Consider the following 20602-nt stretch of genomic DNA (forward strand, 5'->3'; position numbering starts at 1 on the left):
GGGCCATGAAATTAGTGCCAATAAATTTAAAAGGATATCAGTCATACAAAGAATGCTGTTCTTAGGCATGTTTTGTTTCTTGTTTTTAGAGAGACAAGGTCTCACTATGTTGCCCAGGCTAAACTCAACTCCTTGGCTCAAGCGATCCTCTTGCCTCCATCTCCTAAGTCGCTGGGACTACAGGCACACCACCATACCTAAAGTGTTCGTTTGTTTGTCTTAAACCACAATGGAGTTAAATAAGAAACCAATTCCAGGCCAGGTTCAGTAGCTAATACCTGTTATTCCAACACTTTGGGAGGCCAAAGTGGGAAGACTTCTTGAGACCAACAATTCAAGACCGTCCTGAGCAACACAGTTAAGACCCTATCTCTACAAAAGATTTTTAAAAGTCAGGCTGAGGTGAGAGGATCACTTGAACAGGAGTTTAAGGTTCCAATGAGCTATGATCACACCGCTGCACTCCAGCCTGGGTGACAGGGTAAGATCCTGTCTCTCCGTTGATTAATTGACTTACTTAATTTAATAAATAAATGAACCAATACTAGAATGATACCTGGAGAATCCTTCAAATATTTTGAGTATTTCAATTAGAAGTCACAAGGGAAATTAGAAAGTATTCTAAACTAAATGAAAATGAAAATGCCACAGATCAGAATGCTTGGGGTGCTGCTAAAGTAATATTTGGGTGTAAATTTATAGCATCAAAAGGCTATATTAAAAGAGAAGAAAGATATTAAATCAAAAACCTCAGCTTCCACCTTAAAAAACAGAAAAACAAGCAAAGTAAAACCAAAGTAAGCAGAAAGAAGGAAATCAATGAAATATAAAACAACAGAAAAGAATCAGTGAAAACAAAGCTGGCTCTTCAAGAAGGTCAACAAAATTAATAAACTCCCAGTCATACTGATAAGACAGAGAGAGAAGAGGGGAGGAAAGAAGTCTATTAATAACAGATATAGAATCGCCATAGATTCTATAGATACTAAAAGGATAGCAAAGGAATATTATATGAACTTTATGCCAATAAATTCAACAACTTAGGTAAATGAAATAATTCCTTGAAAAGACATAAATTACCAAAGCTGACTCAAGAAGAAACAGATAACATGAATAGTTCAATATTCAGGAAAGAACATGAATATTTAATTTAAAACCTTTCCACAAAAAGAAAACTCTAGGCCTAGATGGATCCACTGACAAATTCTACCTATCATTTAAGAAAGAAATAATAAGAATTCCACACAAACTCTTCTAAGAAACTGAGGGAATGGGAATATTTCCCTACCTATCCTATGAGGCCAACATCAGTCTGATAATAAAACCAGACAAACAGATCAAAAGAAAACAACAGACTAATTTTTATTCATGAACACAGCTGTAAAAATTCTTTAAACATTTTTAACAAATCAAATCCAACCATCTATTTAAAAGTTTATATATGATGACTAAGTAGATTTTACTAAGGAATACATTTGGGTTTAGTATTTAAAAATCAATGTATTACTATACTAATAAACTAGAAAAATCATATGATCATCTTGATATAAAAAAGGTGTTTGACAAAATATAACATGCATTCTTGATTAAGATTCTGACAGAAGGGAACATTCTCAGCCTAATAAATATGAAAAACGTATAGCTAAACTCAGGCTTAATGGCAAAAGATTCTATTTCTTTCCCCCTAAAATTGGGAACAGGGCAGAAGTGTTCAGCCTCATCCCTTTTATTAAACATGATCCTGTAAGTTCTAGACAGAGAACTTAGACAAGAAAAAGAAAGAGAAGATATCTAGATTAGGAAGAAAGGAACAAACTGCTTCTATTCATTGAAAATATGATCATCCATCTAGAAAATCCAATAGGACCTACAAAAAAACTACTAGAACTAATAAGTGAGTTTAGCAAGGTTGCAGAATGCAAGTGAATATATAAAAATCAATGAATTTCTACATATTGAGAGTGAACTGGAAACTAGAGTTTAAAAACACCACCATTTAATATTGCATCAAAAATATGAACACGTAGGAATAAATCTGACAAAATATGTGAGAGCCTTATATACTGAAAACTACAAAATATTGCTGAAGGAAGTAAGACCTAAATAGAGAGATATACTTTATATGAAAGTTGAAAATTCAGTATTTTAAACTGTCAATTCTCCCCAAATTGATCTATACAATCAATATAATCTCAACCAACATCGCAGCCAGATTCTTTATAGAACCTAACAAGCTGATTCTAAAAGTCATAAGCAAGTGGAAAGAATCTTAAAAAGCTGGCCAGGTGTGGTAGCTCACGCCTGTAATCCCAATACTTTGGGAGGCCGAGGTGGGCGGATCACGAGGTCAAGAGATTGAGACCAGCCTGGCCAACATAATGAAACCCTGTCTCTTCTAAAAACACAAAAATTAGCCGGGCATAGTGGCATGCACCTGTGGTCCCAGCTACTCAGGAGGCCCAGGCAGGAGAAGCTCTTGAACCTGGGAGGTGGAGGTTGCAGTGAGCCAAGATCATGCCACTGCACTCCAGCCTGGGTGACAGAGCAAGACTCTGTCTTTTTAAAAAAAAAAAAAAAAAGATCTTAAAAAGCCAAAACTATGTAACATTATCTCACCTCAAAACTTACTATAAAGCAAGCTATAGTAATAAAGACAGTGTATTACTGGCATAAAGACAGACAAATAGATCACAGAAACAGAAATAAATTCACACATATATGGACAACTGATTGTTTACAAGGTACAAAGGCAATGCAAAGGTGGAGAATGGATGGCTTTTTCAAAAATGGCTTCAGAAAAATTGAATATCCATATGCAAAATAAATTAACTTTAATCTATACCTCCTACCACATTCAAAACTTAAAATGAAATAGGTGCAGTCTACTTCATGTCAAGTATACCTCTTAGAAAAGACAGAAAAAAGCCAACTATTCACAGCATTGATTCAAGCAAATACACAGTATGGACCAATGCATACCAATCTGTGATAACTGATAGTCTAACAATTGGTTAAAAACACCTTCAAGCGTATTAATTTATTTATTCTTTAAAAATACAGAAATTCACTTCCTTCATTCCTTTTTTGAACAATATCAACATTAGTTTCCCTTTACTATAAGAAACCAACACTACAGGAAAGGGAATATCTGGAAAATATTCAAACTACTGTACAAAATCAACTGAGAGATAATATACTGCCTCCTCGTGCTTCCAGTAACCTTCCCCACAGCTACTCAAGTCTGAAGTTACCCAGGCCATATTCTAATATAATGCATATACTCTATAAATAAATGATCTTCACTAAGAAATGTCAAAATGTTTAAGGAGAGAAGCATTCTTTCTGATGTACATCCTAGGAAAGCAATTCACCCTTACAATCTTAAATTGAGAGTTTCTGAGTGGGCTACCACCAAAAATCACCCTGAGAAGTGAAAACAACATGGATCACATAGGAGCATGAAATGTGAGTTTTCCTCTCAAATTTATGCTTATTGTGCATATCAATACCACATACCAGGGCCTATACAGTGAAAGTGCTAAGAAAGCAACAAAGCTTAAATAAGGCATTTCTAAAGTCTTAGAAGAGGCTTTACTGAAGTCAATCTTGTACTACCTGTTTTACCAGATAAAACAACATCTTCCTTAAGAATAGTCAAAGACAAGATCAGCTTATGCTAGGGGAGCAATAATGCACACAAATTTGAATTTGCCCCAATAAATCCCTCAAGAAGTCGTAAGAGGACAAAGCTAGTTGGCAATAGTTTATATTTAACTACATTCCTGGCTTAGCCAGAAATCCAAGACTTTCATAGACTATGTGCATGAAATCAAAAAGCCGAAGATGATGCAGTTTGATGTGTGAGAATTTTACAAATGCAAAGTAGCCTACTGAGTGCAGCTCAAACATCCCTGGGGATTAGTCAACATTTACTAATTTTTTTTTTTTTTTTTTTTAAAGCACTGAGTCCCGTTCTGTTGCCCAGGCTAGAGGGTAGTGGTGTGATCTCAGCTCACTGCAACCTCTGCCTCCTGGGTTCAAGCAATTCTCCTGACTCAGCCTCCCAAGTAGCTGGGATTACAGGTGCACACCACCACGCCTGGCTAAATTTTGTATTTTCAGTAGAGACAGGGGGTTTTACCATGTTGGCCAGGCTGGTCTCGAACTCCTGACCTCAGGTAATCTGCCTGCCTTGGCTTCCCAAAGTGCTGAGATTACAATCATGAGCCACCATGACCAGCCAACATTTACTAATCTTAATAGCCTCCATGAGGTCCAGAATGGGTCTCATAAATGTCCAGCTTTCTCCTTCTATTTCCCACTGCAATGTTTTTTGTTTCATTTAACTTTTCTGCTTGTCCTAGTTAGTACAGTTAAATTTAAAAAAATAAAATAAAATAAAAACCTCAAGTCTAAATACTAAAACCAGAAGACACACATTTCTTCAGACAAACCCAATGCATCCTGCTTTGGAAATTTTTTACTTCATTTCAGGAAGGAATTTTCACAATTCACACATTTCTCTTAGTCAATCTGACAAGAAAGTCAAGAAAAACACATAGACATTTATTTTGATTGGGAAAAATTCTCACATTAACAATAAGAAAACAAACCACACTCAACTCTCCATCTCTGATGCCAAAGCCAGAGGGAGACCTTAATGGTGGCAGCTCATAAATTCTAGCCCAAGATCACAAATACAGCTGTAAGGAAACCCTCCCAAGAAAAATACTTAACATTATAAAAGCCATGAGGGAGACTAGTGAAAAACTAACTGCATATCTATCATTCATCAACTTTTCCAAGAGTATTTTTCACAGTTTATTTACTTTAAACTCTCCCAAAGTAATTAAGTAACCCAAAGGTGAAGCCCTGGAAAACAGGGGCCATCTCTTCTATTCCTCTGATGTCTCTCAGGTTTGAAACACAGAGAATACCTGTAAAACATGTACTGAATAAAGAGATGTACCTGGAAGAGGGCAAAGAGTCCTATACAGGAACCATTTCACACGAGTGTTGAGCAGTCTAGGAAGAAAATACGGTTTCTTACCAATTTCATTCAGTCTATATCAGTGGAGTACAGGGACAGATTTTCCAAAGCCAGAAGAAACAATACATATGCCTCACAATGTACTCACTGAAAAACTGAAAAGCAGGCCAGGTGCAGTGGCTTACACTTGTAATCCAAGCACTTTGGGAGGTCATGGCAGGTGGATTCTATGTGCTCAGGAGTTCAAGACAAACCTGGGACACATGGCAAAACCCCACCTCTACAAAAAATATAAAAATCAGTTGGGCATGGTAGTGCATACCTGTAGTACCAGCTACTTAAAAGGCTGAAATGGGAGGACTGCTTTAGTTCTGGAAGTCCAGACTGCAGTGAGATCATAGCACAGCACTTCAAACTGAGGGAGGGAGGGAGGGAGGAAAGCAAAGAGGGAGGGAGGGAGGGAAGCAAAGAGGAAGGGAGAGATGGAGGGGGCGGGAGGAAGGGAGGGAAGCAAAGCCAAAAATGAATACATCTAGGAACATAGGTTAGTGATTAAAAAAAAAAAATTTGAAATAATTTCCTTATATTCCTTCACCATGAATTATCCACAAGAATAAAATTTCTATAATTTCAATGTAAAAGATATAATGTTACAATCCTCAGATCACCACCAACAGGTATGGCACCCAAACAAAAAAGTTACACTATCTCATATTAATCTCTTCTCAGCAAAAGGCAACTGCAAAAAATTGCATATATGAGCCAACTCCATTTAGGTTTTTCAATCTAATGCACCCACTGGGATCTACAGTAGCCTAATAACCATGTGCACAGCATAATTTTATCAAAGTGAGTCATTACTGCAAAGCAGAAACTCTTGAGGTGTTGTTCTTTGTATGTATCACATACTTAAGTGCTGGTTTATCTAAACTATTAATATGATGAAAGTCCAGGTAATTCCAAGTTTTTTTAATCTACTTTTTTCCCCCTACTTTTAAGGAAAAGGGAATTTTAAGTACTCCAGCAGGTATAACATCTTCACACAGTGTTAGAAGACTGTAACATCTGTATGCTGGTACAATCGCAGAAGCTGAGGGTCAAAGAGCAGCAATAACTTGGTTAAGGACAAAGTGCCAGCAGCAAGGTAGAAACTGTAACCCAAGACCCCGGATTCTCAGTCTCTTTCTCTCAAAAGAAAGTGTTCATACAGCCTGAGCAATACAACAGCAAACATTGCTATCTTCTATACTCAACATATTCACAATAAAACTGCCTCCTTCCTTCTAATTACCTACAGTGTCTGTGATATCACTGGAGATCAAATGAATTCAAAGTCCTGGCCTTAAAACAACGTGAAGACGTCTTTCTCTTCTTCAGTCTGCCAACATGTAACATCTAGGAGAAATGATCTTATTGCTCTGAATGAAGATCCCCATAACTGCTGAAAGAGGAACCTAAACAGAATTTCTTATATCAACAGCCACACGTATCTACAGTACCAAAACAATACTTTATAGAATCTAAAGCCAAAGAGGAGAAAGTATAGAAGGGGTGTGAGTCATGTAAAAGTCTTCAATATATTTTTCCATTGTTTCTCCCCTCTGAATCACAACCCAATCAATTTTAGATCTTGTCTCTCTAGGTTGCCATGAACTAGGTCGACATATACGAGAATAGTTTCGACATATACGAGAATAGTTAATGACCCAAGCTACAGGAATATGAGAAAAGTATGCCTTACCTCTATTCTTTTCATTCACAGCTGTATTTCTACCCCCAAGAGCAGCCTTTCAGAAGGAATGTGGAAATGGACAGGAATATAAAGATCGTAATTAAATAACTGCTTCGTTCTGCTAAAATACTTCACCTGTGCCCTAAAAAACATTGTTTAAAAAAGCTTTTCTAAAAGGAATATGGAAGATGCAACAAGTAAAACATCCTAGTATTAAAATCCTAGGATCCCAGCTCTAAGCGCTGTTTCCTACAATCACTATGATTATCCTTGCTTTGTGCCTTGACTCCTAGAGACAAAATCTGGAATAATTATGCCACGGGAGTTATAATACTGTGGTTACCTCAAGTAAAACTTTTAGGACACTCGTGGTCACTTTTTTACGCAGCTTTTTTAAAAACAAGCCAGTATAAATCATATCTCAAAAGCCTTACAAAGTCTATACAAGTTAATAGTAAAAGAAATGCCTTCATATCAGTAAACATTTTCATTTCAGTATTAATTTAGCAGAATCACAAGGTTCAGACCATGTCTAGTTTTTCTTGCTTTGAAACCCTAAGCATTAATTCACACATAAGCAAAGTTACCTCATAACAATGAAGACTTCAAAAGGCTCAGTATAGGCAATCCTTGACTTACAACTCTGAGGTCTGAAAATTATTTCCAGTAACAAAAGTCTTCCGTAGTCCCCACTGGCTACACGAATACTAGTGTCCAGCAACTACTATTATGAAAAAAAAATGTCTTTGAACTAAACCACCAAAATTTGCAGTAATCTTTTGTAAAAGACTGGTCCTCTAAAATTCATTTTTCTTTCCCTGTACCACATTAAATTCTAACAAACTGAACATTTTCTTAGTTTAAAAATGTATCCTTGGAAATGAATACCGTTATTCTAAGTGAAGTGACTCAGGAATGGAAAACCAAATACCGTATGCTCTCACTTATATGGGAGCTAAGCTATGGGTATGCAAAAGCACACAGAATGGTATAATGTACACTGGAGATTCAGAACCGGGGAGAGTGGGTGGGGTGTGAGGGACAAAAAACAACATATTTTAACTACTACAATATGTAGTTACAACCTACATTACCAAGTGATGGGAGCGTAAAAATCTCCGATTTTACCGCTATACAATTCACCCATGTTAACAAAAAAACCACAAGTACCCTTAAAGTTATAGAGGATCCCATTCAAGACATGTTATTTTAAAGAGGTAGTATCACCCATTTCTGATGTAGTAGGACTACATTTCTCACATGTAACTAAGATCAGACTCACTGAAAGCAAAAGGAACTCAGATTTGTGGGAGTGGGTGGAGGAGGACATTATAGGCAATAGATTAAGTCTGATGTGATAGGGCCACTGGAAATAGAAAGCACCAAAAAGAAAATAGGAATGCTCTGAAAGGCATTATAATGTGTGGGCACCAGCCTGAAAAACATAGTTAAGTACCCCATCTCTACCAAAATAAAACAGCCAGGCATGATGGCACATGCCTTTAGTCCCAGCTACTTGGGAGGCTGAGGCAGAAGGACGTTTTGAACCCAGGAGGTGAAGACTGCAGAGAGCTATGATCATACCACTGCACTCCAGCCTGAGCAAGAGTAAGAGCCTCTCTAAAATAAAACAAAACAAAAAAATGTGTGGGCTTCTATACCATATAAAGAAAGTTCAAGATTAACCAATAAGTCAATAAAAACTCTTCAAACAAATAACATGATTCAATTTGCATGCTGTCAAGAACACACTAATGAAGCAATTTGAAGAACAGATTCAACAGTGGCAAGATTAGAGGCTGAGAAGCCAGATGAGTAGCTACTATCACACCTCCAAGAGAAAGTGAATCTGAACTACTGCACTGGCAGAAAGGATGGAAAACAGTAGAGAGAGAAGGACAAATGAGAAATAAACAGGACAAAAATCTACAGGATGTAGGAATGGAGGGATGAGGAAAAGAGGAGTATGACTTCCAGGTTCCTAGTATGAACAGATTTATGGCTTGGATGCTAAGCAGATGGTGCACACACTAAGGAAGGAAACTGAGGAGGAAAAGCAATTTTGGGGCCACCATTACAGACTTCAATGTGAGATATGATGAGCTTGAAATGTTTGTGGATGATCCAGACAACAAAACTCTGATAAAGAGCTGCGTTTATGAATGTAGAAGGTGAGTAGAAAGGTCTGAGTTAAACATTTATATAAAAGCTGTATACAACTAAGAAAATTTAATATACTAAGAGAATGTAATTTCCACTAGGGCAGATGTATTCATTATTTTGTTCACTAATATAAGCACCCAAAATTATGTCTGTCCATAGTGGTACATGACCAATAAATATTTAATGAATGAATGTCAAGGGACAGTGAGTAGTATCCTTGGAGGAGTGAATCTTATTGAATAAATAGCATTTTGAGAAATTCACTGGGAAACTACCATTTACAACACTTTCTAACAAACAGGATTTCCATAAACAAAATGGCCATTTATAAATTATCTTTTGTGAAGAAAATAACTTGATAGTAAATTAGAAACAGCTCTATAATCTACTCCTGAGATCACTTAATTGTTTAATCTCCCAATACTATTCTCACTATATAAACCTAAGTCTAAATTTTTATTCAAAGGGCCAGGCACAATGGCTCATACCTATAAATCCCAGCACTTTGGGAGGCCAAGGCAAGAGAATTGCTCGAGCTCAAGAGTTCGAGACCAGACTGGGCAACATGGCAAAACCCCATTTCTACAAAAATTAGCTAGATGTGGTGATGTGCACCTGTAGTCCTAGCTACTCAAGTGGCTGAGGTGGGAGTATTGCTTGAGCCAGGGAGGTAGAGGTTACAGTGAGCCAAGATCATGCCACTGCACTCCAACCTGGAAAAATAAATAAATAAAGTTCTATTCAAATTCTGAATCTCTGCTTGCATCAAAAATAATCTACTTCAAGAAAATAGAAATGATAGACAGTGAAAGATATTTCTATTTAATATAAACAGTTCCACCTCTAGACAGAAACATATGACTTTCGTGTCCTAAGAGTTCCAAGAGTAAGTCATTTCAGATGGGTCGGTGTCTATCAGCAAAATTATTTCTAGGAAATACACCTATTTTCTTGGTCCATGCAGTTTGAGAGCCACTGAGATTTTAATAATCTGTCAATACTACGCATAACACCAATGGGCAGGGTAATTCCCAGTAAAATGCACCTTAGTGAAAAATGTGGGAACCTTATTTAAGCCTTTATTTGTAAAAATAAGCACCCTAGAAAACTGATAAACAAAATACTACTTCTAACATTTCCCGATGTTTTCAGTAGAATAAAGCATTTTTCTCAAAACTTTGTTAAAAGGGCAGAAGGGAAATCAGGAAAAATGGCACAATAAGAAAGAAACCATTTTAAAGAAATTTAATATGTATCTCTGAAGGTATTCGCTCTCTAGGAGATGTTCATCCCTGTCTCCCTTTGAACTGCATTTAATCTGGCAGTCTCAGCCTCACTTGTTGTTAAGAGCTCTCCATGAACTCTTTACAATAGGTGGGTCAGAATGGATCTAGCAAGCCATAAACACATCAAGGGCAGAGTTATCATTAAACATGTCCTCCCTGTATGTCAGAGTTTCTTGTGTAAGTTTTTCACACAAACGATGCTCAGTCAATGTTTACTGAATAAGCAAATATATGGAAAATGAATTAATTGGGCCACTTTAAAAGGAAATAAACTGTTTTCTAAGATCAAAACATTTTAGACAGAGGGCATGTGGGACAATAAATTTTCAGTGAAAAGACATGCTATTCATGCACTGATACTAAAAAGAGTTCGTACTCTTATGGTAAAAAAAAATAGAGCCCCACGAAAATATTTGCATGTAAAAAAGTACTCAGTAAATTGTACCTCACTCCCACCAACTTCCTTTTCTGTCCTTCTGCTTGTCTAGTCTCTTTTGGATTACCTCTAGAAAATGGAAGGCTATGGATTCCCTAGGTCAGCTTTTTCTGGCTGCACTAGCAATTCTACCATCCTGACAGGCTAGGATGCTGGGATAACAAACTGCTGTTACATTCCACGGGAGAACAACAGACACAGTCCATCGGGGGCAGGGGTTTCTTGGGATAAATTTTTGCTTGGTGCGCAGCATGTGCTGATCAGTACCTTATTTTACACTGCATATACCCAGAGAGAGAAGACAAAGGTCATATTATTGTGTTGTGGTCTGGATTATTTGTGAGTTTTTTTGCAGCCAGTTAAAGTCAGAATGTAACAGGAATGTGGAATTAGCAATGCCATCAATTGAAAAAGTAATTATTCTTCAAAATTTCAACCACTCAACTTTAATTATTGAGTGTCACCTTCTGTGTGCCAGGCAATGTGCTACAAACACTGTGGTGGGGGTCATACCTCTCCTCAGGAGAGCCTGAAGAGCAGCAGAAGGTGCAGACATAAGGACGGACATAGAAAGAAAAATCTGTAATTATAAATGGGGTGTTAGGAAGTTAAAAAGGTGAGTGGAAAAGACAGAGGACAAATGGTAGGTCCTGAGTTAAACCTTATGGTTGAGAAAAGCCCCTCTCAAAAATGACATTTCAGTTCAGGCTGAAAGGACTAGAAGGATTTCATCATTCAAAAAGCAGAGGGGAAACTGCTTCACCCAAAGAGGACAGCATAAGGTACCCAAGGTAAAAAGGAACTTGACATGTGGGAGGGAACTGAAGAAGGTCGGAAGCTGGAGCAGGGCACTGGATAACTATGCATTGTAGATCATGGGGGTCTGATTTTTTATTTGAATACCCTGAGAAGCAAATGAGAGGATTTACTTGTGGAAACAAAATTATGAAATGTATATTTTTAAAAGATCACTCTGGCTAACATATGGAGAAGAGACTGGAAAGAGACATGAATGGAAAGTATAAATATTAGAGCGCATCCTCAAGTAAAGGATAGCAGTGGGTTTTAAGGGTGTCATTTCCCTATATGTTACATAAGCCTAGGTCCCTTGCATGTGTCACACAGTGATGACCTCAGAGAGCTCAACATTTCAGTGGAAAGAAGAATATGTACACAGCCAACTCAAGAGAGAGTATGATATGAAAAGGGCCAAAAGTGAATTACAGAGTGACTATATAGATCCCAGTTTTTCAGGAAGTCCTGATTTATGCTTATTGTTCCAAGGTAATTATTAATGGTGCCCCCTTTCATTCTCAGTAATGTCCTAGATTAGGTGATAAATTCTGGGGTCACCCAAGTTATAAACAAAGGATCTTGAGAGTTGTGAAGACAGTGCAATTACTTATAAGGAAAAAGATCATAAAAGCTTCAAGGAAGAAGTAGGTCTGAACTAGTCACTGGAAGACAAATATGACAAAGAAGAATATTCTAAACAAAGAAAACAGCCTAAGCACAGGCATAGGAATGTGGAGAGAAAACAGGGTTCATCCAAATAGCAGTTGTAGTTGCAGCTTGGTGTTTACAGAGAGCTGGAGAGGCAACTGGGAAGGTATGTTGCAGCAGGATTAGTCAGGACCTACAATGTCCTATACTGAGAGGCTTCATCTTACTTAGATGGCTGTGGATGTTCACTGAAAATTTTTAAACCAGAGTGTACAATAGCAATGAGCTAAACTGCTGCACTAATTTAGGGATGATAAATCTAAATGTTTTGTGAGAAGAACCAGTATGGTAAAAGGAACAAGGAAACAGGAAGCAAAGGCATTTTGTGACTCTGAGAGCAGATTTAAGTGATTTCCCATGTAATACTCGCTGGGTCAAGAAGCAAGCAAAAGATACTGAGAGAAAAAGAAGGAGAGAGTAAAACGAAAGCCAGAGAGCTGAAGGTAGGCTCAAGGAAAGAGATGAAAGGAGAAATATGGGCCTGCTCAGTTTGAAAGGGGGCAGAGAAGAGCAGGGGCACAATGACCATGAAAATGGTTTTTAAACTCCATGTTCTTTCCTTCCAATACTGTACTATGTCAATTTGTCTCCATAGTCTATCTGGAGAACCATGGGGCAGCCCTAATATACTCCCTACGTGTTCGCAATGATGGCAGCAGCAGCCCATCTGGAGCGACCACTGCCAAGATGCTGGCTGCAGCCAGGGCTATGTGCTCTGCAGAGTTGACTGGGGCCAGGAATAGGTGGGAGCTCCACCCTCTACTGAGTTGACAGAGTGGGAGATTGACACTCCTGGGCACACATGCAGTCACCTAGCTGTGGCTCCAGACCTGGGAATCCCTGAGCTCTCAGGGGCCCAGGAAGTATCCCTGCCTCAGCAGTCTTGGAAGTGTCTTCTCCTGCTGGCTGACCTCTCCCTGTACCTGGAGCCCACTCTGATTTCAGAGCAAAACTGAGGATAAGCCTCAGTGCTGTCATGACCTGGCCAGGCACGCACACACTCAGGTGGCACTGACACACCAGCTACCTGCCACCTCGGTGCCCCCTCCAGATTTTGGGTGCCCGTGAGCATAGGAGCGAGGCCAAGGTAGGACTAAAGGCAGCTCAGCATGGGCCTACAGGCATCCCTTGGCATGAATAGCCTGAGTGCTATAGATGGCATGAGGCAACAAATTCCAGGGCAGAAAGGGACAGATCCCCAATGAAATCTCACCTTCAAGCCAGAAACAGTCTGAAGTCTTCTGGCCAGGCTGCCAGTTCCAGGTGAAGTCTGCTGCCCAGAGTGAGGACTTCATTGATGACCATTCACTAGGCCTGCCCATGGACCAATCAATATGCACTTCCTCCCTTCTGGGCCCATTAAAAATCCCAGACTCAGCCAGACTCACACAGATGTCAGACTACTAGCTGCGGAAATGAGCTACCCACTGCGGGTCTCCTCTCCATTGAGAGCTGGACACTCATAGGGATGAACTGACTGTGAAATGGAGTTACCCACTTCAGGTTTCCCGGGAGCTGTTCTGTGGCTTAAATAAAGCTCCTCTCCCTCTTGCTCACACTCCAGTTTTCTGTTGTACTTCATTCTTCCTAGACCTGGGATGAGAACTCAAGACCTGCTGAATGGTGGCACTGATGAGCTGTTAACACAAACAGGTCTGAAACACACCCCTCCCCCTGCTCTCCACCTTGCAGTTAACGAGAAAGAGAGAACACCTGTGGCCCTTCGGGGAGCCCAGACCTAGGGGATCCCTGAGCCAGGGCTATGACACCCTCTTTGGAGCTCTGTGGTTCCTGCCATCAACAAACTTCTGAGTACCACCTCGTTCCCCTCATCCAGTCATGGATGCCCACAGTGAAAGATGCACATTATACATCTGGTCTAGCCACAGCTTCACATGGAGCTGACATCTATGCCAGTACCTGGAGCTGCCCACCCTGCTGCAACAGCTGGCATGCCTGGCTGTGCACAGTGGCCAGACCCTATGCTCACTCACTGATAAGGTTTGGCTGTGTCCCCACCCAAATCTCATCTTGAATTGTAACTCCCATAATTCCCACATGTCACAAGAAGAACTCAGTGAGAGGTAATTGAATCATAGGGGTCCTTCCCATGCTGTTCTTATGATAGTGAGTAAGTCTCATGAGATCTGATGGTTTTTAAATCAGGAGTTTTGGGCTGGGAGCAGTGGCTCATGCCTGTAATCCCATCACTTTGGGAGGCTGAGGCAGGCGGATCTCAAAGTCAGGAGTTCAAGACCAGCCTAGCCAACAGAGTGAAACCCCGTCTCTACTAAAAATACAAAAATTAGCCAGGCATAACGGCAGGTGCCTGTAGTCCCAGCTACTTGGGAGGCTGAGGCAAGAGAATTGCTTGAATCCAGGAGGTGGAGGTTGCAGTGAGCCGAGATTGTGCCACTGCACTCCAGCCTGTGCGACAGAGCGAGACTCTGTCTCTAAATAAATAAATAAATAAAAACAGGAGTTTCCTTGCACAAGCATTCTCTCTCTTTGCCTGCCACCATTCACGTTTATGTGACTTGCTCCTCATTGCCTTCCGCCATGATTGTGAGGCCTCCCCACCCATGTGGAACTTTAAGTCCATTAAACCTCTTTTTTGTAAATTGCCCAGTCTCAGGTATGTCTTTATTAGCAGCATGCAAATAGACTAATACACTCACTCACACACCCCTTGCCACTTTTCGCCTGGCTGGCCCTTGGCAGGTTTGGGATCTGGGCTGGTAGCATGAGTCAAGCACAGCCTGCCCAGCCAACTGGGCAGAACAAGCCCAGTGAGCACAAGCAATACTCAGGCAGAAGGTGCCCCTGCTACAGAGGTTTCCAGCTGGCAAAGTGACATCCCAAGGATCCCATGACACCAATATATTCCTCTTCAAAAACATCCATATAATCACAATCCCTAAAAACCTTTCCCTATCCTCCTTACTACCATGTTTATCTGGGAAATACAGATTCAGAATTAAGTAGAGAGAGGTAGGGGGCAGGTAATGATAAATTATGCAAGTGGGCTGCTCAAGTTTCAAAAAGTACCATTCAACCTTCCAGCAGTGCACCCCAGGCCCATTACCAACCAGCTTTGTATTTCAAAGCAACTACTTTTCTCATCATCCTCATTATTTCTTAAGGAAATCTGATAGTATTTTTTAAAATCAAAAGTCATTATTAATAATCTTTCTCATATGATGTATGATATGATAGTTTCATTTGCAACTGTTCAGTAGATCATTTTGCACTAATCTCCAGGGAAAGAGCATTTTTGGCCTCATAGCAGTATATAAAAAAAGAAATGCTACCTTCTGTTGACATACCTCAGGCAACTGTTAAATCCTAAGAATAGGTTCTGCTAAACAGAAATTCTTCCGAGAATTTTTATTCAGATTGGCTTTAGAAAGAAAAATATTTCTTTTTGAATTTGTGAAATCAAAACCATAAATTCAATTATAATATTTTTATTAAACTTAAGCTTTCCTGGTAATGAAGAAAATACAAAATGGCCTTTAGTCTCCACTGATATGGGCAATATTTTCAGATTTCTTTCACACCTGACCCCCCATACCAAATATCACAAATTTTTGTAATTTGAAGGGTTCAAAAAATGTATAAACCTTAAGAGCTCATCATCATTGTCAACAGAAGGGAATAAATTAGAACCTAAAAAAAATGAAAAATAAAAAACTCCGGTTAGTATCTTTATAAACAGCTATTATTTGAGGGAACCAGTGGGCCTAAGGAGAGAATACTAGAATACAATTATTCTATCAGGTCCATTCTAGTAAACAACTACAAAAAAGAAGCTATTTTGAAAACACATTTTTGTAATATAATATCTATATCATCTGGTAGAAACACTTCTTTCTTGCCAATACATTTTGGAATAGAACTCAATTAGTAAATGTACAGAACAAAAATATAATCCAATTATTGCTAAAATTAATTTCCACAAGATGTATTCTCACAATTTTAAGATTATTCTTGTTTTGTTAACAATATTGCAATTTTAATTGAAAATAAAATGTAAGTACAGTTCTATTTATTTTAAAATATGGCTCTTGCAGCACTTGTACTGGAGTCACCTAAGGAACTCCAGTTCCTTGTTGCCACACCCTGACTCCCACCCAAGGGACTATGCCACGGTGATTACCAGGGAATCTGCATTTTAACAAAAGATTCACAGTTGCTGTAATATAGAGGTCCAAAGATCACCCTTTGAGAAACATTCTGTATGTTTCCTACTCAGAAAATGTAGCTAATTGCTTCTCCATCTAATTTTAGCCAATCTCAGCCTCTCAGAACCATTACCAGCAATTAGTACCTGTCTAGGTTTGCACTACATGATTTCAAGATGTATGACACAAGCACTTCCTGAGTAAACCCAGGTGCAAGCAGTGATTACAGAATGACCTGCTACATCAGCGTCACTGCAGGCAGGTACACAGGAGAAGTGACAGCTTCTGCAGAGCTGTGATCAATGAATGCAGGTACAGTGTTCCAGAAGGCCACATGGCACAGCTCATCAGGCCTCTTTAGAGATATCAGGTGGGCCCACACAGGACTTGCCCACATTTGTGAGCTATTTTGGTTTCTGCTCCTGTGTGTGTCTTTGTGAGCACTAGTGTGAGGATGCACATCCCGAGGTATAAAAAGCCCCAGAGCCGGTGTAAGAACTTTGTTGTAACTGCCTTATATAAAATCAATACTTACATCAATAGGCAATGCTCCAGAGTTCATTTTAGAATACCAAGACAGGTTCTTTTAAACATCATTAGGACCCGGCAGCAGCTCAAATGCATTAAAGCAGTTGGGTTCCTGTGGCAAAGCAAGTCTAATGGGACTGAGAGTTAAGTATGGCAAAGGGTGTGTCATCGAGGTCCCCTCAGCCCAAGCCTCAGGGGCTCTCTAAGGGCAAAGAGCAATAGTAATCAAACAAACAGTATAATTCAGCATGGCTTTGTCCCAGATAGTATTCCCTGAAATATTCAAGGAAAAGCAAAAAAAAAAAAAAGCCACAATATTGTAACTATATTCATATTTAATTAAAAAGAGAGTTAACAACACTTCCAAGAGGGAGGTCATTCCTTGTTCAGCTAAGATTTCTGTGCAAAGCTATGGGCAATAAAACAATTCAACATATAAACATTTACAAAAGCTACCATTTCAGTAATGCTACTAATGCTTTAGCAAACAACTCTGAAGATGAGAAACATATCACAATCCTGCAGCTGGGGGCAGCCATAAGGCAATCAAGATCAACAACCATTGTCAAAGACCAATAAAACCCACCCTCTCTCTTTCTTCTTTTCTTGTTTACCTAGAGGTGCCAACTGCCTTCAACAGAGTTGTATTACAGGAAATGGTTTACAAGAAGCAAAGTTATGGCTGGGCCCGGTGGCTCATGCACGTAATCCCAGCACTTGAGGTGGCTGAGGTGGGCGGACCACGAGGTCAAGAGATAGAGACCATCCTGGCCAGCATGGTGAAACCCCATCTCTACTAAAAATACAAAAATTAGCCAGGTGTGGTGGCAAACACCTGTGGTCCTAGCTACTCTGGAGGCTAAGGTGGAAGAACCGCTTGAACCCAGGAGGTGGAGGTTGCAGTGAGCTGAGACCGTGCCACTGCACTCCGGCCTGGTGACAGAGGAAGACTCTGTCTAAAAAAAAAAAAAAAAAAAGCAGCAGCAGCAAAGTTATATGCAAGAACTTGAATATAATACAGTTAGCCCTCTGTATCCATGGATTCTGCCTCTGTGGAATCAACCAATGGCAGATCAAAAATGTGGTTAGGCCTACAATGGTCGCTTATATACTGAACATGCACAGGCTTTTTTTTCTTGTAAGTACTGCATAAACAATGCAACATAATAACTAATTACATAGCTTTTATATTTTGGTAGGTATTATAAATAAAGATGATTTAAAGTTTGTAAAAGATGTGTGTTGGTTACATGAAAATACTATAACATTTTACATAAGGAGCTTGTACATCCACAGCTTTTAGTATCCGTGGCTGGGATGGCGGGGTGGGGGAGGTCCTAGAAGAAATCTGCCTTGGATACTGAGAGAAAACCATAACCCAAAGTTCAAGAGATCAAATAACCATTTACTCCTGCATAGTAACTATATGAAGAAAGGGAGAAAGGAGAATAAAGTCCTGTGATAAACACAGAGAACACTACAAGATGTCAGCAGATTTAACTTAAGAACCGCACACAGTTGTATACATTTCGAGAACCACACAAAGACAAACCATGAGCAGGCAGCTGGGGTCGCCAAGCATTCCCCCAGGTTGGTTTCCAGAAAAATAAGTGTTTTGTGGTTTTTTTTTTTTTTTTTCTTTGAGACAGGGTCTCACTGCTCTGTTGCCTAGGCTGGAGTGCAGTGGAGTGATCATGGATCACTGCAGCCTTCACTTCCTGGGCCCTCGCAATCCTCCCACTTCAGCATCCCAAGACACTGGAACCACAGGCATGGATCACCACACCCGGCTAATTTTTTTACTTCTCTAGAGACAGGTCTCACCATGTTGCCCAGGCAGGTCTTGAATTTCCGTGCTCAGCCAATCCTCCTACCTTAGCCTCACAAAGTGTTTGGATTACAGGTGTGAACCACAGCACCTGGCCCAATAACTGTACATCTGACCCTTTGGGCAAGGTGTGACATTCAGCTCTGCCTATGTGTATATATAACTGAATCTTCAAATGAAACTTTGGCTTTTACAGTCTTAGAAAACAAATGACAAATTGCACACGAAGACGTCCAACAGTTCTCAAGTAACATTTACCACACAGAATTGCCTGTGCCTGCCTGTCTTAAAGCCCACCCACAATTTCATTTTCAATTAACAGCTCCTCGAAAGGCAGTAATGAAAGCAGTTGCTAAAGAGCATTCAGATGTCACCGAAAGACTGCAAACCCAAACTGTAAATAGCACATTGTGAGTCGCCTGTCACCACCATCAACTCCCACGGGAATCACGCAGCATGTGGCTATCACAACCATCTGCTCAGCTCCCCACCACCACCACTGCAAACCACACAGCCACCCATCTCCTCCCACTTCCCACTCATTACCTGTCATGTACAGACTTGTGTGGAGATGGGACTGCTGTGAACAGATTAGAACGCAGAACGCATAGAGGCTTATTTCATTTTCTGTAGCTGAGATCTGGCCACACGCAGATAACTTTACATCATCACAAGAGGGAAAAATGTAAAATTTAATAAGCACAAAAATGCAGTTTTAAATAAAGAAAGGGAGCTCTGTCCTACCCTCATCAACTACCAAAAGTGTACTGGCTAGACCTTATTAAAGGAAAGATGTGTTCCCTCCCTCTTCAATCACTGACATTGTAGGAATTTAAGGGAGCCAGAGTTGAGAATCACTCTTATCGCTTTATTTTTCTTAACTCCTCTAACTATATATGGGATTTAAATGGCCCTTAATAAAGTTCTGTATGCACACATACACAAATAAAATTTTCTTACTTTGGGAAACATAAAAGGTCACAGTTTTATGGAACAATTCCTATAGGCATCAGGATCACCCCAGCTAAATTACCGTCCATTCTTTTCATTGCAGTTCCTTTTCCCATTTGGCTTATTTTCTCTCTGCAGGTTTTATTTTATGAGGTGGTAGCTAATGCACTTTTGGTTAATTTCAGGTGTCAACTTGACTAGATTAAAGAATACCTAGAGAACTGGTAAAGCATTACCTTTGGGTGTGTCTCTTAGGGTGTTTCCAGAGGAGACTGGCATGTGAGTCTGAGTGAAATAAGTGGGGGAGGATCTGCCCTCCATGTGGGCAGGAACCATGCAATCAGCTGGGGATCCAGATAAAACAAAAACAGAGGAAAGGCCAAACGGTCTCTCTCTCTCCTGGAGCTGGGATATATTTTCCTGCCCTTGGTCATCAAAACTCTAGGCTCTCTAGGCTTTGGACTCAAGGACTACCTCAGTTTCAAGCCTTCAGAATTGGTCTGGGCCATACTGGGAATCCCAGGGTCTCCAGCCTGCGGAGGTCCTGTTATGGGACTTCTCAGCATCCATAATTATGTGAACAAATTCACCTAATAAATCCCCTTATCCATCTATTGGCACTGGCTCTCCAGAGAAGCCTACTACTTGTGCTATGCGCTTTTTATAGTCAATTTTTACTAAGTTTTCATTTAAAATTACAAATGTCATTTAGGATAAAATTATTACTAACCACAGCATTCCAAAAATGTATCTCACTAAAGTTAAGTGGTGTTTATGCTCACTATTCCCAACATTCAGGGCTCACAGTAACTAAGTATAGAGTCAGAAGACACAAAATGAAAAACTCCAAAATGCAAAAAATAAACCTGTTTCCAAATGCTCAAGATACAACAAAAACAAAAGCAAAACACCTTTCATATAACTCATTATTATATTAATGCCAGGATTACCAATCCCAGTTATAAACCAATACTTCCAATATAATACACAAATAATTCCTG

General features: G+C 39.6%; 1 protein-coding gene and 1 long non-coding RNA gene across 5 annotated transcripts in view; both read right to left on the reverse strand.

Moving 5' to 3' along the window:
• AUTS2 (activator of transcription and developmental regulator AUTS2) overlaps positions 1–20602 on the reverse strand; it is a 1216826-nt gene that overhangs the window by 881369 nt on the left and 314855 nt on the right. The gene's annotated exons all lie outside the window — the stretch shown is intronic.
• LOC116534487 lies at positions 15275–17578 on the reverse strand. The gene is made up of 2 exons (XR_004261751.1): positions 16244–17578; positions 15275–16201 (listed from the first exon to the last, which is right to left on the reverse strand). It is a non-coding gene; the product is annotated as an uncharacterized LOC116534487 (long non-coding RNA).

The sequence above is a fragment of the Sapajus apella genome, unplaced genomic scaffold, assembly GCF_009761245.1.
Source record: "Sapajus apella isolate SASKATOON/1434 unplaced genomic scaffold, GSC_monkey_1.0 scaffold88, whole genome shotgun sequence".
Taxonomy (NCBI): Eukaryota; Metazoa; Chordata; class Mammalia; order Primates; family Cebidae; genus Sapajus; species Sapajus apella.